Source organism: Cryptomeria japonica, chromosome 7 (assembly GCF_030272615.1).
Source record: "Cryptomeria japonica chromosome 7, Sugi_1.0, whole genome shotgun sequence".
Classification (NCBI taxonomy): Eukaryota; Viridiplantae; Streptophyta; class Pinopsida; order Cupressales; family Cupressaceae; genus Cryptomeria; species Cryptomeria japonica.
This window is the reverse complement of record NC_081411.1, coordinates 173918861-173929542: the sequence shown is the minus strand read 5'-3', so window position 1 is coordinate 173929542 and position 10682 is coordinate 173918861.

Below are 10682 nucleotides of genomic sequence, written 5' to 3'. Positions count from 1 at the left end.
TTGAGGTGGCATTTTTGAAGGTGATAGTTGCAATTTGTTCACTGGCATTATACAGGTGATTTACAGTGTAGTTATATACAGCCTGCGTATAATCAGTGGTATCAGTGCCTCGTCGGGAAGTGGAAGGACCCCTTTGATCTTGTGATGGAAGTGGATTCTTGAACATCAGATGATCATTATTGGTTGTTTTTGGGTCATGTCCTTCAATTTCAATTTCTCCTCGATCAATAAGATCCTGAATGAGATATTTCAATCGGTGACAATTACTTGTCTTGTGTCCTCTTCCTTGATGGAACTCACAGTGTTCAGTATCTCTCCACCATGCCGGTTTGACTTGAGGCTCATAGTTTGATAGCTTAGGTAGAGTGATCAAATTTTGAGAAATGAGTTGTCGCAACACTGTTTCAATGGGTTCCCCTAAGGGAGTGTATGTGCATTTTTGTTTTTGCTGACGAGGTCTAGGTTCATCATGAGATGTGATGCGACCTTGATTAGAAGGAACATTTGTGTTGTTCTGAGGTGGAGGATTTTGTCCTGCAAACCGAACCATAGGTTGTACATTTTGGATAGTTCGAGCATCCACAACCCCATCGTTGACGATATTCTTATTCTTGTTCCAGAAGTTTGGTTTATCACTATTGAAGCGCGGGCGAGGACCATCTTTTGGTTCATTAAATATTTTGATGAGTCCTTTCTTGATGATTGCCCTTTCACATTTTAAACCCTTGGTGATCATATCGTTAAAAGGGTCTGTGTCTTTGACATCCAGGTGAAATTCCATTTCTTCGTTTAAGTTGGAAATGAAAATTTCCACTAGTTCTCGTTCAGATAACTAAAGAGAACGTTTGCTAGACATTTGGCGCCATCGTTGCAGGAATACTGAGAATAGTTCACCTAGTTTTTGTTTGGTATTGCACAGATCAGCCATGGTGATGTCACGTTCAATATTATAAGAGTAATGAGATAGGAACTTCTGGATGAGTTCCTCAAATGTTCTAATGCCACCTGGTAGTCGGGAAAACCATGATGTGGTTGTTCCTCCCAAGCTTTGGGGAAAAAGGCACATTAGATATGTGTCTTCATATGCCACTTCAAGACAAGCGGAATGAAATTCTCTGACATGATCACGAGGATCTCCCTTTCCTCTATATTTTTCGAATTTTGGTGTTTCGAACCCGCGTGGAAAGGGTGGCATATAAAGATTCCTATCAAAAGGATGGGGATAGATGTCATTAAGTGAGAATTGATTGGTCTTAACACCACTATGAAGTTGTTGGGCGAGATTCTTGACTTGTTGCCGCAACATCTCCATTTCATTTGGAGGAGGAGGTGGTGGGTTACCTCGAGGAATGTTATATCTGATGTGATTTCTACCTCTTTCCTCCTCATGGCGACTTTGTCTTTCTGATGCTTGTCTTAATTGGGAAAGATCAAAGTCAGAGGGGAGTTTGGCTCCTTCTTGAGCGAGTTTTAAGAAGTGAGCATCCGCATTGCTCCTGAGTATTTCATCAAACAATATGTTAAAGTGAGGGTTATGTTGAACCCTTTCGATTGTTGAAGGAGTGGGAGTACTTGGGTTTTCATCATTTATATTTCCTCCAAGTGCTTCTTGAAATTCATTGAGATTTTCGTCTTCTTCTTCCTCAATTTCTATTTCTCGTTGCCTTGACCGTGATCGGGTTTGAGCCATTTTTGCTTACAAGTTTTTGTTGAAGTTGATTGAAGATGATGATGAGTTGTCAATGAAATGAAAGATTGATGGTTGGTGATTTGTGTTGTATGTGGATCTCTAGCACTTTAAGGTAGATGTAACTGAAATTCCTTCTTTGAATTTCTTGTTTGTTTGGAGGAGTTTGGATGTGATAAGGTGTAGAGAAATCTGAGATGTGTTATGGATTTTGACTACCTAGCAATGAGAGGATTCACTCATGAACTAGTTTTAACCTGCGTAGATATGTCTCTTAGGATGAGCTTATCCTAGATGTAGAAACAATCTAAAAAGTGATGTGATGTGTTTGATTTCAAGCAATATCTAAAAGAGAACTTGGGACAAGAACCTCTTAATGTTTTGAGAGTTGGGATGGATTGATGATGAAGTGATGATGTATGAGATGATGGATGAAAATGTTTTCAACTTCAATAAAAAAATTGTGTTACAAATGGGACAAACTCTATCTCTTCCCTTTCAGGTGTTGGTGGTATTTCTCGAGCTGTGTTGTATGTGATACAGACGTTTGGGAAGAAGTTGGGATTAATCTTTCTTCCTTGGTTTTTGTGATAACTCAGAGCTCTATATTGCATAAAAGCTCTGCGGTTCAATGATTCAGAATCAAATTCGTTTGTTTTTCCTTGAAGGTAGAGACGCATGTGACGCAGAAAGACTCTATGTGAGACAAAGATTTGTCTATTTATATAGAAGAATTTCCTCCTTTTGATCAAAGTCTTTGAGCTCAATGGTCTTCTTTTCAAGTTGATATTCTGATGACACTTCTTCTTTCACAAGATGTGAAGAATGGTCATAAAATTTGACTCTTTGTTGTTTGCACTTTGTTTTTGATGTGTTTTTTTTGGTTGTTTTGATAGATGTTTGGTTGGATGAATACTTTTCTTTTGGGAAGTGATTTTCTGATTTTTCTTTGACAAGAAAACAAAGCAAGCACACAAACACAAGAATGTAGCCTCAAAAGGCACAAATGAGTATGGGTCTAGATCAACCCAATCCTTGGACTTGTATATGACCCTTCTTTTAGATGTATTTTAAGATGTATTTCCAAAGCCTGAAGTCGGCTAAATTTGCACTAGGTCTGTAAAACGAACACACTTCAAACACTTTTTATCCCTAAGGTCAAATGGCTAGTTGTAATCTTGATATTTCTTCGACTTTGGTACTACATACCTTATGAATCCCGCCGTGGCAGGTAAGGATGTGATATACTAAGTCTTGCATGAGCATAACAAATAGATGATCCGTATGATGGGGGAGTCACCACTTTTATCAAGCCACAAGTGACTTTTCAAAAAGCTATGTTTCTACTCAAGGAAATATGTATGGTGAGTATCTTGGGAGCAAAACCATCTATGCTCTTGCACTAAATTATATCTCAAATATCCTCAATCAATAAAACGGGTGGGCTACTACTTAAAGGTGTTTAGTCATGTTCGATGTTTTTGGACATAAGTTCATTCTGCAGTGACTCACTTAAGAGCCTTGTAACTGGTGGTGGGTCCCATTTGTCCTTTTGGCCAGTTACACTATAGGAACAGCTATACCCAAGGCTACAGCTTTCGCTCACACCTGATTTCTATAGCAGCTCGAAAGATTTACCGCTTGAGGTCGTTCCCAAGAGTGATGTGTCTCTTGGCAGGCCTCTCTTAAAAAGATAAAATTTTGAGTGTTACTAACACTTTTCTCTTGCACCTAGGACCATGAAAGCCAAGGGAGAGGATAGTGTGTGTTAAAAGTAGGACCACTCGACCAACTCTTTGCACAAGTGTGCCAAGCACGAAAAACACTTGTTCTTTTTAATCTATCATTGCAATGTGATCTAACTATTTGGAGATGTTGCTCCAACAATCATGGTGTTCTTTTTAATTTTCAAAGGCAATCTTTTGAGTAAACTAGAATTTGAAAATCCTGGTCAACTTAATGAAAAACACGTTTGCATGAAGTAAAATTGCTTTAAAAATGAGACAAGTTGATTGTGAATTTTATTTGCACCAAAAATGGAAGTGTGGATTGTGAGTTTTATCTTGATGCAAGAAATAAAATTTGCCTTGTTGATTTTAAGCACTAAAACGAAGTTTGTTTCCTAACTTGCAAAAAAAAAATAAAGTTGTTTTTGTATAAGTTTGTGGTTCTTTTTACCTTGGAACAATGAAATTCTTTTTAAGAGCCCCAAACAAATGTGTGATTCTTTTTTAAAAGCCCAAATTTGAAATGTGAAGTTAATTTTAAACCAAAATAAAAAGTGAATTCATTTTTAAAACCAACTTCAAAAAACAAGTTAGTAAAAAATATAAATCTACTTTTTAATCTAATTTAAATCTGCACAAAAGAGAAAAATAGTTAGTAAAATCCGCCTATTTGGTGGGCTTCTACAAGCCTAATTTTTTTTTTTTTTTGGTTTTTTGGTTTTTTTGGTTACAAGGTGATTTGTACAATGTTTTGTTACAATAGCACTAGTCTGCATTTAAACAGAGGCACTATTTAACACAAACGCACTAAAAGAAAGGGAAAGACAGAGAAGGAAAAAGCACTGAAACAGGGTGAATAGCGCCAAAATAATGTCAAACGCACCAAAACAGTGTCAAAAGCGCAACCTGTGTGACATTTTCAACATTCAAACATGTTATTGGTTAAAAAAAAAAGTTGATCTTTTTGGTGTTTGGATTCACGTCGGGTTCACCAAATGATGCTCTGCAAAAAGGATTAGAAAATCTATTTGATGGCAACACACACAAGAGCACAAGAAACAAACGTTAATGTTAGCAACAAAAGATTATCCTAAACAGGCATATCAAGAGAGATATTAAGTATGAAATAGAAAGCATATAAACATAGAATAAAATAGCTAATCAAGATGCTCATAGTTGCTCCTTCCTTGTTCCTCTCCTCTCCAAGTCCCAAATGAGTGTAGCTCTCAGCTTTTAGCACTAGCCATGGATGCCATATGGAGATTCAAGATGGTTGAATATGATAAGCAAATACTATGCAAGAGTAGATAGTGATGCTATGAAAAAGCTCTATGCTAATGCCAGTATAACAACAATACTCTAAATGCTTCCCTTTGTTTGAGGAGAAGGGTTCTATTTATAGAAGAAATGGGGAAATGAAGGGTTAAGATTGAATGGTTTAATCAAGGGCCAAGTTTGAAATTTGGGGATCCATGTGCACAATTGGCACCAATAAAATGGTGACAAGTGTCAACATAGGATTGGGTTGAGAGAAGAGGTTGGAGGCATTAAAGGCCTGAGAAGACCTCATGGTTATCTAGAGGCTAAGGGTCAAGTCCAAATTAAGATTACCCACTGGATTAAGAGTTAATCCAAGGATAAACCTTTGTGCAAATGTTTAAGAGATAATCATGGTCAAAGCATTAATGGCCTGATGAGACCTTTGGGTTGGGTAGAGGTTGAGTCAAAACAAATGTTTTAACCATGTGGGAGGGTTTGAGGTAACCATTAATGGTTATTGGAGACTTTGGGGATTAAGTGGTTGAAGGTTGAAAGCCTTCAATGGTTATCAAAGACTTTGAGCCATTTAGTGGTTGAAGGTTGAAAGCCTTTAATGGTTATCAAAGACTTTGAGGGTTTGAGAAGTGACTTCCCTTTTGCTTAGGAATGTGACAAAGTTTAGAGAAGGGGTTAGGTTATTTAGAAGTGATTAGAAAATTCTAGAAGGGGTTTAGACATGCAAGTGGATTTTGTAGGAAAATGCAAGTGGGAGAAATTTTGGTATTTTCAATTAAAATAAAATCATTTATTTCAATTAAATGGTGTAATTTGCATTTGGATAAATATTCAAATAAATATTGATTTATTTAAATGAGAAAAATGAAGATAAAGCATTAAAATGCTTGAAGACTTTGAGGGAAACCATTAAAGGCTTGAAGACTTTAAGGAAAACCATTAAAGTTTTAAAAAGACTATAGAAGGAAGCCATCAAGTTTGAAGACTTTAAAGCCATCAAGTTTGAATACTTTAAGGGAAACCATTAAAGGTTTCAAGTGGGTGAGGATAAATAGGATTTTAAATAAATAATTTATTTAAAATAGTTGTGCAACTTGCTTTTGTAGGAAAATACAAGTGGGTGGAGGATAAAGGTGATTTAAATAAATTATTTATTTAAAATAATTGTGCAACTTGCTTTTGTAGGAAAATGCAAGTGGGTAGAGGATAAAGGTGATTTAAATAAATGTTAATTTATTTAAATGTGAGAGGTGGGATTTTGGGGGATTTAAATAAATATTAATTTATTTAAATGTGAGAGAATATTTAATTAAATAAATATGATTTATTTATTTAATTAATGGTTTGAATTTGGTTAAGTGAATTAAATCAAATAAATTGAATAATTTATTTAATTAATAGGAGAAGAGGGTTAAGATGAATTAATTAAATATTAATTTAATTAATTATTAATTGATGGTTAAATAATCAAATAAATACTAAGTATTCATTTAATTAAGTGGACAGATTTATGTGACTACACTTACTATCCCCAAAGCAATGGGAAAGTTGAAGCAACAAACAAAACTATTTTGAAAATCTTAAAGAAAATTTTCAATGATAGTGGACGAGATTGGCATCTCCAACTAAATCCAGCTCTATGAGCTTATCGAACTAGTATATGTATGACAACCGGTACAACACCATTGTCTCTAGTTTATGGTGCAGAAGCCATTTTACTATCAAAGTAGAATTTTCATCCCTAAGAGTCTCTCTAAAAAACATAATCTCTGAAGAAAACTATAGAGTAGCACACTTGCAAGAATTGGAATACCTAGATGAAAAATGACAAAGCACTCTAAACCATTTACAGGATACCAAAACAGAATGAGAAGAAGCTACAACAAACGAGTCAACCCACGTTGCTTCGAAATAGGAGATATCATTCTTAAAGAAAATCAAAGAAACCTCGTTGAACATGAAAAACTAGGAAAGTTTGAACCTAACTGGTTGGGTCCGTTTGTCATAACAAAAGTAATTGGGAATGGCACTTATCATTTGCAAACAATGGAGGGAGATTCACTCCCTGATCCCATCAATAGTATGCACCTAAAAATATACTACATCTAAGGGTGGGTTCATTTCAAATTCCAGTACTGCATTTGCATATTTCTTTACCACATAGCATTATCTCTTTCTTATATAGTTGCATCAATAAAAGAGGGTGATTGTTTGAGTTATTCACCTATCTGTACTAAAAGAAACGAAGGTTGTCTCATTTCCTAGATACCTGTTCATCAAGTTTTTAGGAGGCCTTTAGTCATTAATCTTCAACATCACATTGTGATTAAGCTTTATCCTTGGTTGGGTAGAAGTTTCCTTATCAAGTCTTGTTACCAAAAATCTATCAATTACTATATCTCATACATTAATCAAAATCTCTAAGTCATTACAAGATACCTAGTTGATCATGTGGCTAGTGAAAAATCCAATATTCTGCTTCAGTGCCACTGTAATTGTCATACCCAAGTAGGTTTCATTACTTACAAGTCAAGGCAAAAAAATCAAAGAAAAAAGTGTTATGTCAATCTCAAGGTAAAAGAAAAAAGAAAAAATGATATATTACTGAAATATCACTCATACAAGTGCGACAAAAAAAAGATTGACTATGGGAACATGCAAGTAACTCCATCAGGGCTATGAACGCCTATTGGTAATGGAGCAATGTTTGAGAGATTATAGTGCAGAACCTCGTCGGATCCCTAAAAGCTTGCTAGCAGCGAGGCTCTATCCAGGTTGCTTTTGAAGTTAGAATAACTCATGTAGCTAGCCACATAGGATTCCAAGAGTCTTTGATGGTTATAAGGGTCAGAATGAACTCAATTGCACACACATAGGCAAATGAAGATCAAAATTTCAAGAATTGATGGAGAAGATTTTCGCACCTCCATTCATAAATCTTGGTTACATAGTGTGTTAGGTTGGATGGTCTAAGTCTTTTGAGAATGGATTGAACCCCTATCTCTGAAACGTTTCACACCTTTAATCTAATTATTGCATTTTAGAATGAAAGACACACACACTCATCCTGCATTTGCATAAATCATAAAAATTCATTGTCTCCATCACATTATGCATCATCATGTAAGGTCTACATCTTTGGGGGCATAACTGAAAAAACTCAAAAACATTCAAAAAACGATCCTGAAAAAAATCTAAAAAATAAAAAACAATTCTGAAAAAACTTAAAAAAAAAAACTCAAAAAATGATGCTGAAAAAATCAATCAAAAACAATCAAAAAATGATTTTGAAAAAATTCTAAACATTCGAAAAACAGTCTTGAAAAAATCCTAAAAAAAAAAAAATGATTTTGAAAAAAAAACAAAAAAAAACTCAAAAACATTCAAAAAACGATCCTGAAAAAATCAATCAAAAACATTCAAAAAATGATCCTGAAAAAATAATCAAAAACACTCGAAAAATGATTTTGAAAAAAATAAAAATAAAAAAAAATATCGATCCACAAAATCCAAAAACATTCAAATACCAATTTGTAGTAAATTTTCTCGCAAGAAACAAACACCCCAATAGATGTCCAACAAACACTTCGCACGAAGTTAAACAAAGGATACAACTATCTTGTCAAAACGTCTGCAATCACATTGATCAACTGTCTAATCTATCGATTTATCAAACTATCAATGTGATCAATATCTTGTCTTAAACAAAATCTGTACACTCAAAACTAGATAGATCGATCTTATACGGGGTCCAAAACTTATGAATCCAGACATTATCAAAATCACACAAAAGATATCAAAGCAAAGGCACAGTCAGTCTAACTGTTGAGTTTTGTCTATTTTGGTTGACTTTTTTAATTCAAATTTGCGAAGATCATTGCTTTTAGCTACTCAAGGATGTCCAAAAAGTGACTAGAGGAGCCATGATGGGCATGATCCTTTTCTTTGTTTGATGTTTGCGGTTTGAACCGATGAAGTTCTAGGGCAATTTCTCTAGTGGGTGTTTGTGATAGGAGCATTTAGGTTGTGAATGCCACACATGGGTCGACCCCTAGTGTGAATCCTAGAATGAAGGTTTCATTCCTTGTTTGTTACGTGTTTGTTTCTTTGCAATGAGATATCTATACATCTTGGTTCCTTATACCCTGGTGTAATAAGCTCCATTGTTATATAGTAAGGCTCAATGATGATAATGTATTGCACCACGAATAAAACAATGAAGACTTTCTCATCAAAATTTCTATCATATCATCCATTATCACATCAAAATCTGGCTTACAAAGATTGATTTAGTTGATTGATCATTTTTTACCTCTAACAACTAACAATTCTTCTAAGATCCTCAACATGTATTCTGACACACAAAATAAAAATAAACGTCATCACATCACATATTCATAATCATAATAAAGTTTTCATCAACCATTATGCATCACAACATAAAGCTACATCAAATCACTATATGATATCACATTCATATTGCATTCATCATCACAATAAGGAAACATTAGACCATGAAGGTCACCATCAAAAGCACATCAAGAAAACATATTATATATATCATAAATGTGTCAAAATACATCGTATCTACAACATTAAATTCAATATCCAATCTCTCAACCTATACTGCCTCTATTAGTAGTTGCATCTCGACTAGCTCCAACCTATCGCGATGGCCCTCTAGGTGGACCCATCATTCCCCCACTACTAGTCTATCGAGAAGTAGATCAAATTGATCTTCTCCCCATGAAAGAACTAAAAATAGGTTCCCTCTGACCCTCAGGGATAACTCTCTCATAAGCCTGCCGATAATAAATAGCCTCCTGTGCAACAACAAAATATTTATCTACCTGTCTACGTGTCTTCGTCACTAGCCCAAATAACTAATCATATGCATCCATAGTGATTTGAGTCCACCTAATTGCCTCATCCCTCTCCTGTTTTAATTGATCTCTATCAACAACTATCTAATCCCTCTCTGCAGTCAAATCCTCCATCGCATGCTGATACTGATCCCTATCCTCCATCCCCCCTTGCCGCAAGGTACCAACCAAGTCCTCTAAATGCCTAAATTGGTCTCTCAATCCCTTCTCATCTCCTATGTCCACACCTACAGACTCTACAGCCTGAGGCATCTTCACATCGTAACCATCATCCCTGCCCTCATCTCCATTGCTGCTCGATGACCCTGATCCTGACTCATCACTATCATCAGAATTGCTCATGGATGCAGTCTCTCTACCAATATCCACATCCTCCCTATCACTATCTACCTGTCCTGCAACCGCTGCAATCAGATCTATACCTCCTCCATCCCTACCTCCTCCACCTCTACCTCCTCCATCTCTACATCCTCCACCCCTATCCTCTCCACCTCTCCCTCTAGGATCCCTGTCATGTCTAATCAACTCAGCACGAATCAAAACTGTCAAATCTGTAAAAGGTATAGGCCTATGTTGTATCCACCATACACTATATTGCGTTGTGGACCTTGGATCTGCTACACCAAGCCACCATCCCCACAAAATAGGAGCAAGAGCATCAAACTCAACAATAGTAACATGAGGCTGTACACAAGCACCCCAATCACCAACCTCTTGAGTAGTGCGAGAAAAATAAGTTGCTATGTCTAGAATACCCTACACTTCCCCAAACTATTTGAGCACATGGCTTGGAAGATGCATATCAATAACCCCGTGTTTACCAAAATCTCGACCAATAAGATACCTCTTCTTTTGACAAAAATGAAGATGTTGCGCATCATCAGTCCAACCAGGACAAGTAAGATAAGGTCTCCATGAGAAGTACTGTAAGATATCAATCTGATGACACCAATACAAGATGTTACCCAATACCTTATGCCTCACACCAACAGTATATCCATAAGCATATGGCTTCTCTGGCTCTAAATCTATATGTAACACAAGACAAAAGATAGCTATGTGCTCCCAAGCCCTTGTCTGAAGAAAAGTAATACCACATGCAACTGATTT